Source organism: Ursus arctos, unplaced genomic scaffold (genome assembly GCF_023065955.2).
Source record: "Ursus arctos isolate Adak ecotype North America unplaced genomic scaffold, UrsArc2.0 scaffold_16, whole genome shotgun sequence".
Classification (NCBI taxonomy): domain Eukaryota; kingdom Metazoa; phylum Chordata; class Mammalia; order Carnivora; family Ursidae; genus Ursus; species Ursus arctos.
This window is the reverse complement of record NW_026622830.1, coordinates 30,893,896-30,905,610: the sequence shown is the minus strand read 5'-3', so window position 1 is coordinate 30,905,610 and position 11,715 is coordinate 30,893,896. Positions and strand designations below refer to the sequence as shown.

The following is an 11,715-nucleotide window of genomic DNA, read 5'->3' as shown; positions in this document are numbered from 1 at the left end:
TATACAGGTGGCCCGGAGCCGCCAAGGACGGACGCCTTCGCGACGCTTTTGCGACACCGTCGGCGCTGGACTTCCCAGCGCCCCCGGCGGTAGCGGGAGGCGCGTGCCGTTAGGCACCGTGGGCTTTCGGCGAGCCGCAGGGTCGAGGTGCTGGTTTTTCTCCACCCACAGTCAGGAGCTGAGGTCCGCGGGGAGGGGAAGACAGGAACTAGCAGGGTTGGGTGACGGCGCAGCCTATGTGGTCGGAGAGAGCCGGAGCCGTCTTGGGCCTCGGCCTGAAACCCTCCGAGGCCGGTGACCTGCAGAAAGGTCCCCTCCGAGGTGTGTGCGGCGCTCCGGGGGTGCTCCTGGAAGGTTGAAATATTAGTGAAGCGTCTAGTACAGAAGTCATTAGTACAAGCTCCCTGCCCTTTTCCCTCTTCTGAGCCAAAAATATGGGTATTTGAAAATGACAATAGTGGCAATTACTAATTGTTTACCAGGAAAGTGTTTACTGGGGCGCCTGGTTGGCACAGTCGTTAGGGGTCTGCCTTCGGCTCAGGGCGTGATCCCAGCGTTGTGGGATTGAGCCCCACATCAGGCTCCTCCGCTAGGAGCCTGCTTCATCCTCTCCCACTCCCCCTGCTTGTGTTCTTTCTCTCTCTGGCTGGCTGCTCTGTCAAATAAATAAATAAAATCTTAAAAAAAAAAAAAAAGGAAAGTGTTTACTACAGCTAGGTTCTAGTGCCTTCTCCCATTTAATCCTCCCAGCCACTCCAAAATAGGTTCCATTATTATCTTTTACAAATAAGGAAATTCAGGCTTAGGTTAAGAAACTTGATTATTAGAGGAATATACAAAATAATTAAGAATGACATTATCATTGATTAATAATATACATTAATTATTAATATTGATATATTAATTATTGATATTATTATGCATTAATATTGCAATGTTGCAGAACTGTTTTCTTAATTGAGTTCTGTGTCAAATTGGATTTGAATGGTTCTTGCCGCCTGGGGGCTATCCACTCGCCCCCCCCCCCCCCCCCCCCCCCCCCCCCCCCGCGCCCCAAGCCCTGTCTGTGATGACAGACCCACCTTAAAGTTGATCTTGAACTCTTAGTTCACATAGTTAGGAAAGGAAAAGACCAAGTGAATTTGAAAATCATTGTAGATCTGAGTATTTATCAAAAGAAATCTTTAATTTCTTATATACATATTGAAATACTGACATTGAGAGAAAAGTTAAACTTTTTGTACTAGCAGTGTAAAAATAATTTTTTAAAAATAATCATATTGGAATCAAATAGCTACAATTCTCATAGACAGACATTGGATAATCCTGTCAGTTGAGAATGGGCAGTATTTCAGCCTCTCCTGTGCTTTTGCACTCACTGAATTGCTTTTATTCACTCCTTCCACTTCTTCCTAATTTAAGACAGTTTCTCATTGTTTCTTGGGATTTTTCTTCTCTCTGCTCCACAAGTGTTCCTGCTGCATCTGCCTGTAATAGTTGGCACTATGTGGCCTTTTCTCTTATTGTGGTAATCATTTCCCAGCGTATAGTTGTTTCAAATAATCATGTTAAATGTACACAATGATGTATGCCAATTACAGATCAAATACAGCTGGAAAAAAATTTTAATAAAATACAGTATATTAGTATATATATATATATATATTTTTTTTAAGAAAGCCAACTTTACTATGGACTACTGATAGTACTGCTAAGTATGAAGTAGGACAGTAAAGTGTGGCATTTTGGCCTAAAGGACAATGACAGATTAATACATAGGACTAAAAAGTAGGGGTGCTTCCCCAATGTTCATAGCAGCATTGTCCACAATAGTTAAATCGTGGAAGGAGCCGAGATGCCCTTCAACAGATGAATGGATAAAGAAGATGTGGTCCATATATACAATGGAATATTACTCAGCCATCAGAAAGAACAATTACCCAACATTTGCAGCAACATGGACGGGACTGGAGGACATTATGCTAAATGAAATAAGTCAAGGAGAGAAAGACAATTATCATATGGTTTCACTCATTTATGGAACATGAGAAATAGCAGGAAGATCGGTAGGAGAAGGAAGGGAAGAATGAAGGGGGGGTAAACAGAAGGGGGAATGAACCATGAGAGACTATGGACTCTGGGAAACAAACTGAGGGCTTCAGAGGGGAGGGGGGTGGGGGATTGGGATAGGCTGGTGATGGGTATTAAAGAGGGGCATGTATTGCATGGTGCACTGGGTGTTATACGCAAACAATAAAGCATGGAACACTACATCAAAAACTAAGGATGTACTGTACGGTGACTAACAATAAAAATTAAAAAAAAAATAAAGTAGGGATGCTTGGCTGGCTTAATCAGTGGAACGTGTGGCTCTTGATTTTGGGCTTGTGAGTTTGAGCCCCATATTGGGTGTGGAGATTATTTTAAAATCTTTTAAAAAAATAAATAAATAATGAGTAACAGTGCTTCTAGCAATGCATTTCCCCAACATTTTAAGACAGGAGAATATCCAAGTATTAGTCTCTGATTTCATTTTCTACAACATGACAGGTGTCAATAAATGAACAGGTCAATCTGGAATGAAGAATGGAGAAAATGCAAAAACCCCGGAAAACAATTCCAAATAATAAGGTAGTAGGTATGTACAGTGTATGTAGAGTGTTACATATTTCCTAACAGTTTGGAGGAGAGCAGAGGAAACCTAAAAATTCTAAAGTATTTGTTTCATAATAAGTTCATTTTCTGTTTTATAAATTCTATAATTATTAATTTCTATCCAATAAGATTAATTAAATAGCTGGGCAGCTCACATGTCTGAGGGAATTGGGAATCTGTCACTGAACTTTTTCCCCAAATTGGGAAAAAATAATGAGAAAAGTAAGTGTGTAACAAAAATCCAAATAAAAATCCATATGTAGGAGCACCTGGGTGGCTCAGTCCATTAAGTGTCTACCTTCCACTCAGGTCATGATCTCAGGGTCCTGGGATCAAGCCCTGCATAGTCAGCAGGCTCCCTGTTCAGCAGGGTGTCTGCTTCTCCCTCTGCCTCTCCCCCTGCTCATACTCACTCTCTCTCTCTCTCTCTCTCAAATAAATAAAATCTTTTCGAAAAATCCATATGTAAACCCTAAGTTTCATGCTTGAAATTAATTTCAGATTTTTTTATCTCTCTACCCTTTTTATTAGAATTATTTTTTTAAAAAAGCAAAATATGCTAGTCAGGTATCTTATCCCAACTTCTCTAGTCAATCATGTAAGTGCTAACATTAATTGAGCAAAAGAATATGAAAAAAGATTGTAAATAATTAACCTTGGATAATTAGCCAGTTAACAGTGTACTTTAGTTCTTTGAAAACATAAATGCTATTAACAGCCACTAAAATCTTCATGCAATCACAGCTATCCTGTGTTTGGCTCCTTATCCTTTAATGGATCCTTTGCTGAGGAAGTTGTAAAAATAAAAATCCTGCCCTTAGAGAGTAGTCGTATCTTGCCACTTTTATGCTTTGGTAAGTTGCAAAGCACTGAAAATCTGGCTGTGCTAAATAGCAACACATCTTAGGCTTTTGCAAATTCTGTAACCCAATCATTCTTTCTTACTTTCACTTCTATTTGAAGCATGAGCTTAAAAAAAAAACACTCTATCCCAAATCTATTAATATTTTCTGTCTATTGATAAATTGACAAACTTGCCCTTCCCTTATATCAGACATACAATGAGGCATAGGTTTGTTATTTATAGTAAGTTTTTTAGTCTGGGACACACTAAACTTGAGCCACTTTCTGTTCCTTGGGACCAGAAGAAAATAATGACAATGCAAAGAAGTAGCTTTGCAAATGGATCTTATATAAATAATAATGATCGGAAGTTAAAGCAAACCAGAAAATTGAAATTACTTTTCTAGGAATCAAGTTAAATCTTGTAGGAGTGAGCCATAATTATTGACACTAAAGCCAGTATCCAGTAACTGGTAACCCAAATAAAGCGCAGGTTTAATCATTGTAATAAATACACTAACAGACTTAAATAGGAAGGAATAAAATGATTGGATTTAGATTTAAAACACAAGAGAGGAAATTAGTTGCAGGGCCAAGTTCCTTGGGACTTGCAGAGATTAGCTCCACCTGAACTCTATAATTTAGCTCACTGTTTAATTTACTAAGAGATTAAATTATTAAGAGATCTAAACTATTTCTTTTTTTTGTCAGCTTCTGGTACTAACTTCTCATCATTCCTTCCCACAAAAGTACTAACTTTTCATCATTCCTTCCCGCAAACGTACTGCTGGTACTACTAGATCTGTCAAGTCTTCACCTAAGAGTTTTTAGGCAGTCCATTCTCGTAGGAACCTCTAAAGGAAATAAAAATGCTCACATAGGCAGGCGTTATCTACAAACGAGGAAGTAAAAAGGTTGGTTTCGATATATTTGCCCTCTTCCCTTTGTAATATTTTAAAAGTAACAAAGGGCTTTTTAACATTATTTAGTGTATGACTTGCTTTATTTTCCATTCTATTCCTCCTTCCTGTCAAAAATTTAAGAACCTTGTTTTCCTTTTTGTTGCTTAGGGTGCCCTATTTTAATGTTATTATCCATCCTTTCTATTTCAGGACAAGTGACTGAATTTTGGAAGGTGAGATCACCCTCATTCCCCACCAGAAAAAAATTAAACCAATGCTGTGGACTCCTTCAGTGATTTACTTCTGAGAGAAACCTTCAAATGTGAACACAGGTAATTTTTTTTTCCTCCACGGAATCCTAAGCACTTTAATTAATTTTAAAGGGGTTCATGTAGGGGCACCTGGCTGGCTCAGTTGGTGAAGCATGTGACTCTTGATTTTGGGGTCATGAGCTCAAGCCCCGCGTTGGGTGTAGAGATTACATAAGAAGAAATAAAGGGGTAATTACTGAAAATGGAATGCAAGCATGAGAATTTTATTTTTTAAAGTGTTTTTGGGGACACCTGGGTGGCTCAGCTGGTTATTGCCTTCGGCTCAGGTCATGATCTCAGGGTCCTGGGATCGAGCCCCACATTGGGCTCCCTGCTCAGTGGGGAGTCTGCTTCTCCCTCTCCCTCTGCCCCTCTCCCCTGCTCCTGTGCTCCCTTGCTCTCATATAAATAAATAAAATCTGAAAAAAATAAAGTGTTTCTGAATATGGTATGTATTCTTCAGCTATTAATTTCCTGCATGTACTTCATATTCCTTAAGAATTGAGCAGAGTTGTTATTGTTCATATTTTTCTAAACCATGTCTCCATACAGCTCAACATTAATTTTTTTCCCAGTTGAATCAGGTTATTTAATAACCTTATTTTTGGTGCACATGCTGGTATTAGGATAAGAGGGTACGTGGCTGGGCAACTCAGTACTGAGAGCATTAAAAACAGTTGTGTCTTGGCAAAACTGGAGTTAGACTAGGTCCCTTCTGACATTATGAGCAAAGTGCAGGACTGGATCCCTTTTGAAATATTTTTCACTGTTTTCACATTAAAACTGAGATTTTGCCCAATAAAACCAGGTATTACCAAAGTAAGGTCAACTTGTGTAGACGTCAGCCAGAGTTTGGGATGGATTTTCTGGTATTAAAGCCACCCTCTCTCTTCTGTTCTTAACAATTCCAAGCCCATTGCCCTGGAAGCAAATTAGCCTAACTGTATACTTTCCTTTTTTTTTTTCCACAAATACTTAGAAAATTGTTGTATACCAGTCACGTCCTAGATTCTAGGCAATCTGCTCATGTCTATATTCTCAGAGAACTTACATGTTTGTACACTATCTGGGCTCCAGCCCCTAAAAGATAAAAAAAAATGTCTTCCAGGGGATGTTTTCCAGACCTCCTGTAGAATCTGGTAAAAGCTATAAAAAAAAATATGCAACACAAATTTTGTGTAAAGTTTAAAGGATTCCTGTCGCCCAAGAGACCCACTCACCAACCCCAAGGTAAGAAGCACCAGGCAGTGCTCACTCAACCCTCTGTGTTCAGAGTTCAGGTGGTCTTATGAGCCCTTTGCCGTGTTCCCAAGAGTCAGGTCTTGGGCTTGTTCTTTACAGTCCCTAATCTCATCTATTACGCAGAGAAAACACAGGAAGATCACCTCAACTTTTCTTCTAGAGGTATTAACTTAGCAACCCAGAAATTCTGTGCCTCCCTTTTTATTCTTGGCCTTGGTGAAGGTATGCGAGCTTTCTCTGAGAACTGCCAGGGTCGCTTACAAGAACCTCTAGTCTAGCTGCTGTTTAGGTAACCTCTGATGGTACAGAACTACAGCCAAGGCGGGGGGGGGGGGCATCTTATGGTCTCGTAGGGGAGATGTCAATAACAAAATGTTAAAAACTTCCACAACTGAAATTTTAGCTGAGAGTCTTTTTCACTGAGCGACTCTCCAAAATTCGGAGAGCGGGAGACAACAGAATGACATGACTTGCCTTTTTTTTCCCAGCTGGTTTTCAGTGTCATGACTACATTTCGGCTCCTACTGTTAGAATACTGTATATAAGATGTTGTATTGGTGTCCTGTTGCTCTTGCAACACATTGCCACTAACTTGGTGCCTTCACACAAATTTATGACCTTACAGCTCTGTAGGTCGGGGTCTGACCCGGGTCTCGCTGGGCTTCAATTAAGTCAAGGCACTGGCGGGGCTGTGTTCCTCTCTAGAGCGTTGTTTCCTTGCCTTTTCCAGATTCTAAACCCCACCCACATTCCTTTCCCTTCTCCATCGGAAAAGCCAACGGTGTTTCGTCTGTTGGGCCTTTTTCCTGCAGTCACATTTTTCTCTCACTGATGCTGTCCTTCCGCCTCCCTCTGCCACTTTTAAGGTTCCTTCTGATTATATCAGTCCTGCCACCCAATTTTAGAGTCAGCTGACTAGCAACCTTAATTTTCCTTTGCCATGTAACCTAACATAGTCACAAGTTGTGGGGACTAGAACCTGGGGACGATCGAAGCCGTATGTACACATGGCAACTAATTCCACCATGGAGAAAAGCTGATGATGGAAATCAGTAGGTATGCTCTACCTTTCCATCCCCAGGCCGACTCCCCAGAGCAAACCTAACACAGCTTGTCTGTTTTTAGTTCTTCTGGTGGTTACCTCCATAACTCCAGATAAAGCCAGTATACAGTTTTTGTGAATTAATATTGCCTTATACCCGTAAGTATTGTATATGATTTGGGTGGAACGTATCCGTGAGGGCTTAGTTGCAGGAGACACAAACCACTGTAGCCACAATAAAAAGAAGGATTGCAAAATGGAATTGGGTGCTTGTAATATTGTTGGAAGGGCCGGAGGAGTGGCCACTCCACACTGGGTCTCCAGAACTGACTCCCAGAAAAAGGTTGCAGGTCTGGCTTGCTGCAGGAGCTACTACCCCCACAACAGCGAGAAAGGTGGAGAATGGGGGCTGCGGCCATCACACCACAGCTGCTTCTCAACGACTGCTGGAATTCTGCTGCAGAGAAAGTAAATGTCTCAACTACATATGCCACTGAAAAACAAGCAGGGGAGGAAGATGGCTCTCTCCTCACTTCTACCTTTCAGATCTCACCCTGGACGTCTAATCAGTACAATCCAACTCACACTCAGAACGCTAGCTGCAAAAGGAGTTTGGGAAATGTCGTTTCTTTGCTTCCTGGTCTCTGCATGATAGGAAAGCACACTAGGAGGTAGGAATGAAGGTTGGGTATTAAATCACTGTATTCACGACCTTCACCTCTTTGGCTAGGCAATATGCATATACGAAATTCTACCCATTCATAACCTTCTATATAACAACGGCGACTACAACATGTTAATGCAAGAACCGTATTTCCCTCCTTTATAAAAGAGTTATTTATACAGGCCCATCACTGACTACAGTGTGGTGCGTATTCCTCTTCTATTTCAGCTACATTCTCACCTTGGTAACCTCTATCCTTAGGACTAAATTATCAAGTTAATTATCACCAATCCATTTAAAACACTAGAGAAAAATAAGAGGGAAAGTAGGCAAATTGGCTCATGTACAGTGCAGACCTCTCCCCAACTGCTCATGAGGGTCCTAAGGTTGTCCTTAATGATTAGAACTATCTTCCTCCATTCCCATTCCTTACTCCCTTTTCACTCAGTCAGCATCTTAGCTGCTGTGGATTCTTTACCTGGTAGAGTGACTCAAAGCTTCATTCCTGAGGAGTCTGAGCCTTTAGAGATCCTGCCTGTAGCTTTCCATCACCCCTTACCGGTGGATGTGAACATAGTAGGAGCTGCCCCAGAAGATTCTCTAAGATTCAGAAATGTCCTCCGTGCCCCATTTATAGGGGTGACTCAGTTTCCCCCTCCTTCTCAGTTACAGGCCCATTAATCCTTTTGGTTTTCTACTTCATAGGCATAAGAACCCAGTATGTTTAGGTGGCAATCTCAACTTCCAGTTCAATGGAGCCATGCTGTGTCCTCTGACAGACATATTCTTCCTTTATATAGTAAGACCTCTAGCTAGTAAAGCCCAATTTTATGGGGATGCAAAACCAAAATTTTATGACTGGCTATTAGAAGTAACAGTGAAGGGGCGCCTGGGTGGCGCAGTCGTTAAGCGTCTGCTTTCAGCTCAGGGCGTGATCCCGGCGTTCTGGGATCGAGCCCCACATCAGGCTCCTCCGCTATGAGCCTGCTTCTTCCTCTCCCACTCCCCCTGCTTGTGTTCCCTCTCTCGCTGGATGTCTCTATCTCTGTCGAATAAATAAATAAAACCTTAAAAAAAAAAAAAGAACTAACAGTGAAACTGTTCTAAAATTTGTACCTTGTTTCCTAGGCCCGTGTATTCTGGCTATGGGAGAAACAGAACCATAACGTGGTCACTAGCTTGGAGAAGTTCATGTAGGACATACCCCGACTTGCAAGGTATTATCACCTAGCTGGCGCCGTAACTGAATCTTCATTGTCCATTCCAGTGTTCCCTAAGGCCAGATGCTTTTGGGTAATGGGGTACATAGTAAAGACAGTAGCATATGAACTTCAACCGACTGCCTTTTTCAGTCGTAATATGACTTCGTCAGGAGAAATATTATGTGGGATATCACGATGGTGAATTCACATATGGCACTGCTGAAAGAAGCAAGGCAGGAAGGACAGACATCCAAAATAAGCTCACTTCTCACCCTCAGTGAAAACAAATTGCTGCCCCTGGAGGCCCAGTGATCAGCCACCAAGTGGCAAGCTAGTCCCCTTGAAGCATGGTACTGTGCTATTTCAGGATAGGTTAGTCCACTGGCAAATTAGATACTCAGCAACGGTGATAGTCTTTGTCACCCTTGGTGAGAGGAAGTTTCAGTGATAGTGTGTGTCACCCCTGGTGAGGGGAAGTTTAGGCTTGGTGAGCATAAGCCTAACTGCCAAACTTGGCCTCATGGTCAGTGTGTCATGAATTCACTGAGCAAGGACTGGGTGGCTAGAGAGAGAGACTAGCTGACATTTATGGAATAGGTGACATCCATTTAATTGTGAAGCTCCTTTAGTGAGAAGATCTATGGACACAGATGTTCTCATACACAGAGCATTCTGAGAAGCTCATTCACATGCCTCTTCCCCAGAATGACTTTCATTCAGCAAATATTTTACTGCATGCCTCTCACGTGCCAGGTACTGCTATAGGAACAGGGGACTTAACAGTGAAGATAAGAGTAAAAAATTCCTATCCCTATGGAGCTTACATTCTAGCTGGACTAAGGAAACAGGCATAAAAAAGATGAATAAACTACATAGTATATTAGATTGTATTGATTGCTACAGAGAAACAAAAGAAGGAAGATACGGTTGGGGGGAGTGCAGTTTTTTTTTTTTTAAAGATTTTATTTATTTATTCGACAGAGATAGAGACAGCCAGCAAGAGAGGGAACACAAGCAGGGGGAGTGGGAGAGGAAGAAGCAGGCTCATAGCAGAGGAGCCCGATGTGGGGCTCGATCCCACAACGCCAGGATCACGCCCTGAGCCGAAGGCAGACGCTTAACCGCTGTGCCACCCAGGCGCCCCGGGGGGAGTGCAGTTTTAAACAGTGTCTAGGAAGGATGACACTAAGATGGTGACATTTGAGCAATAACCCAAAGGAGTTGGGAGGATGAGACATGTGGCTCTCTGGTGGAAAAGCATACTGGATGGCAAATAGCATGTGCAAAGGCCCTCGGATAGGAAATGTGCCTGGCATGTTCTAGAACCAGCAGAGACCAGCGTGGCGGAAACAGACTGAGGAACATGAGAGCAGTGGGAATTGAGGTGAAAGTGTGAACAAGGGGCAAGATATGAAAGGCATTGTTCTGTTCAGTAGCTGCTCCCCATAGCTCCACACCCCCCATCCACCTAGCTCTAATCTACAGTGGTTTTCTGAGTTTCCTGGGATTCGTGTTAGCTTGCAGGTAATATATGACATTTATTTAGGTGTATCTTGCAAACAACAGTTTGTGAACCCATCTGAAAATCTTTTTGTTTCAATAGGTGAGTTGAGTCCATTTGCATTTATTAATGTGACATATTTAGGTTTAAGCTGACGTCATGAATATGTTAGGCTTTTATTTCAAAAACTTTTCATGATGTAATGTTTTCTTGCTCTGTTTTTTTTCTGTTCTAAAATTTGTACCTGAGATTTGTTTTAATCAGGTATGGTAAGTTGACAGACAAGAGACAGACAACTGCTTTTGGAAAGCATTAATTACATTTACTAAGAGAATGGGGCATACCATGCCACAAAGGGCCATGTAGAGAAGCACCCAGGTTGGTCAGGAGGCAAGAGTAAGGGGAACCCTAGGCCTTTATTGCTATAGTTGTGGGAAGTTTTTAGGTGGGGATGTCCCTTACTGGGGAGGAAGTGAAACACAAATGTTGGGGTTTGTGGTTGGAGGCTTTGTTAGTTGCAAAAGCTGGGATCACAGAGGAGACGTAAACAATTTTGGCTTCTACTTTGGCCTTGTGATTAATGGAGACCAAACAGACAACACAATATGGAAGAAAACCAGAAGAGATTCTTCTGATAATTTATTAACATATTTTCCCTATAACTTTATATAATAGTTATAAACTTTGACTTTTTAAACAGTATTATTTTCTTCTTTGAACACAGTGTAGTTTATTTATATGCCTATATAGTCAGTGTGTGTGTATATATAACTATATATTTATAATACACTGTGTACTATATGAATATACTATATGAATATAGTATATAGTATATATAGCATAGTATATAGTATATAGCATATATATAGTACATACTCATATAGTATAAACATATATATAGTATATGAACATACTATTTATGTAGTATATATCCTTGTCCTTCTCTCTAATCTACCTTTATTTTGTTTGATGTTATCTGAGCATTTTGTGAAATATGCTTTTAATTCTATTAATAGATTTATCAGCTTTCTGTACCTTTTAGGCCTCTACCCCAGCCTTTAAAGGTGAAGATATCATATTTACACTACTTACCTTCTCCCTCCTTCCTTTTTTTCAAAAGTCAGGACTTAATATTTACTTTCTGTTCTATGGCAATTATCCTCACATTTATCTTCAGTGTTTATCTTACTGTTAAACATTCAATGTACATTGCCAGTTTTTCCTTCTGTTCACCTAGTTTGCTGTAAGTCGTATCTTAGTAGATTCTACAAGAATGGCTCACTTTCTGAGTTCTTGTACGTTAGGACGTGTTTGTTGGCTTTTACATCAGTGGTGTTTGTCTGGCAGTCTAGT

The 11,715-nt window shown here is 41.0% G+C and overlaps 1 long non-coding RNA gene across 4 annotated transcripts in view; it reads left to right on the top strand.

Moving 5' to 3' along the window:
- The first annotated feature begins 11 nt into the window (after nucleotides 1–11).
- LOC113258361 (uncharacterized) overlaps nucleotides 12–11,715 on the top strand; it is a 44,439-nt gene continuing 32,735 nt past the window's right edge. For 2 of the 4 annotated variants that reach the window (XR_003317202.4, XR_003317200.4), the window contains exons 1-4: nucleotides 12–321; nucleotides 2,551–2,638; nucleotides 4,611–4,732; nucleotides 8,788–8,876. This is a non-coding gene — a long non-coding RNA (uncharacterized LOC113258361). The remainder of the gene's footprint in view (nucleotides 322–2,550; nucleotides 2,639–4,610; nucleotides 4,733–8,787; nucleotides 8,877–11,715) is intronic. The other 2 variants (XR_006409965.3, XR_006409967.3) reach the window with 1 other exon arrangement.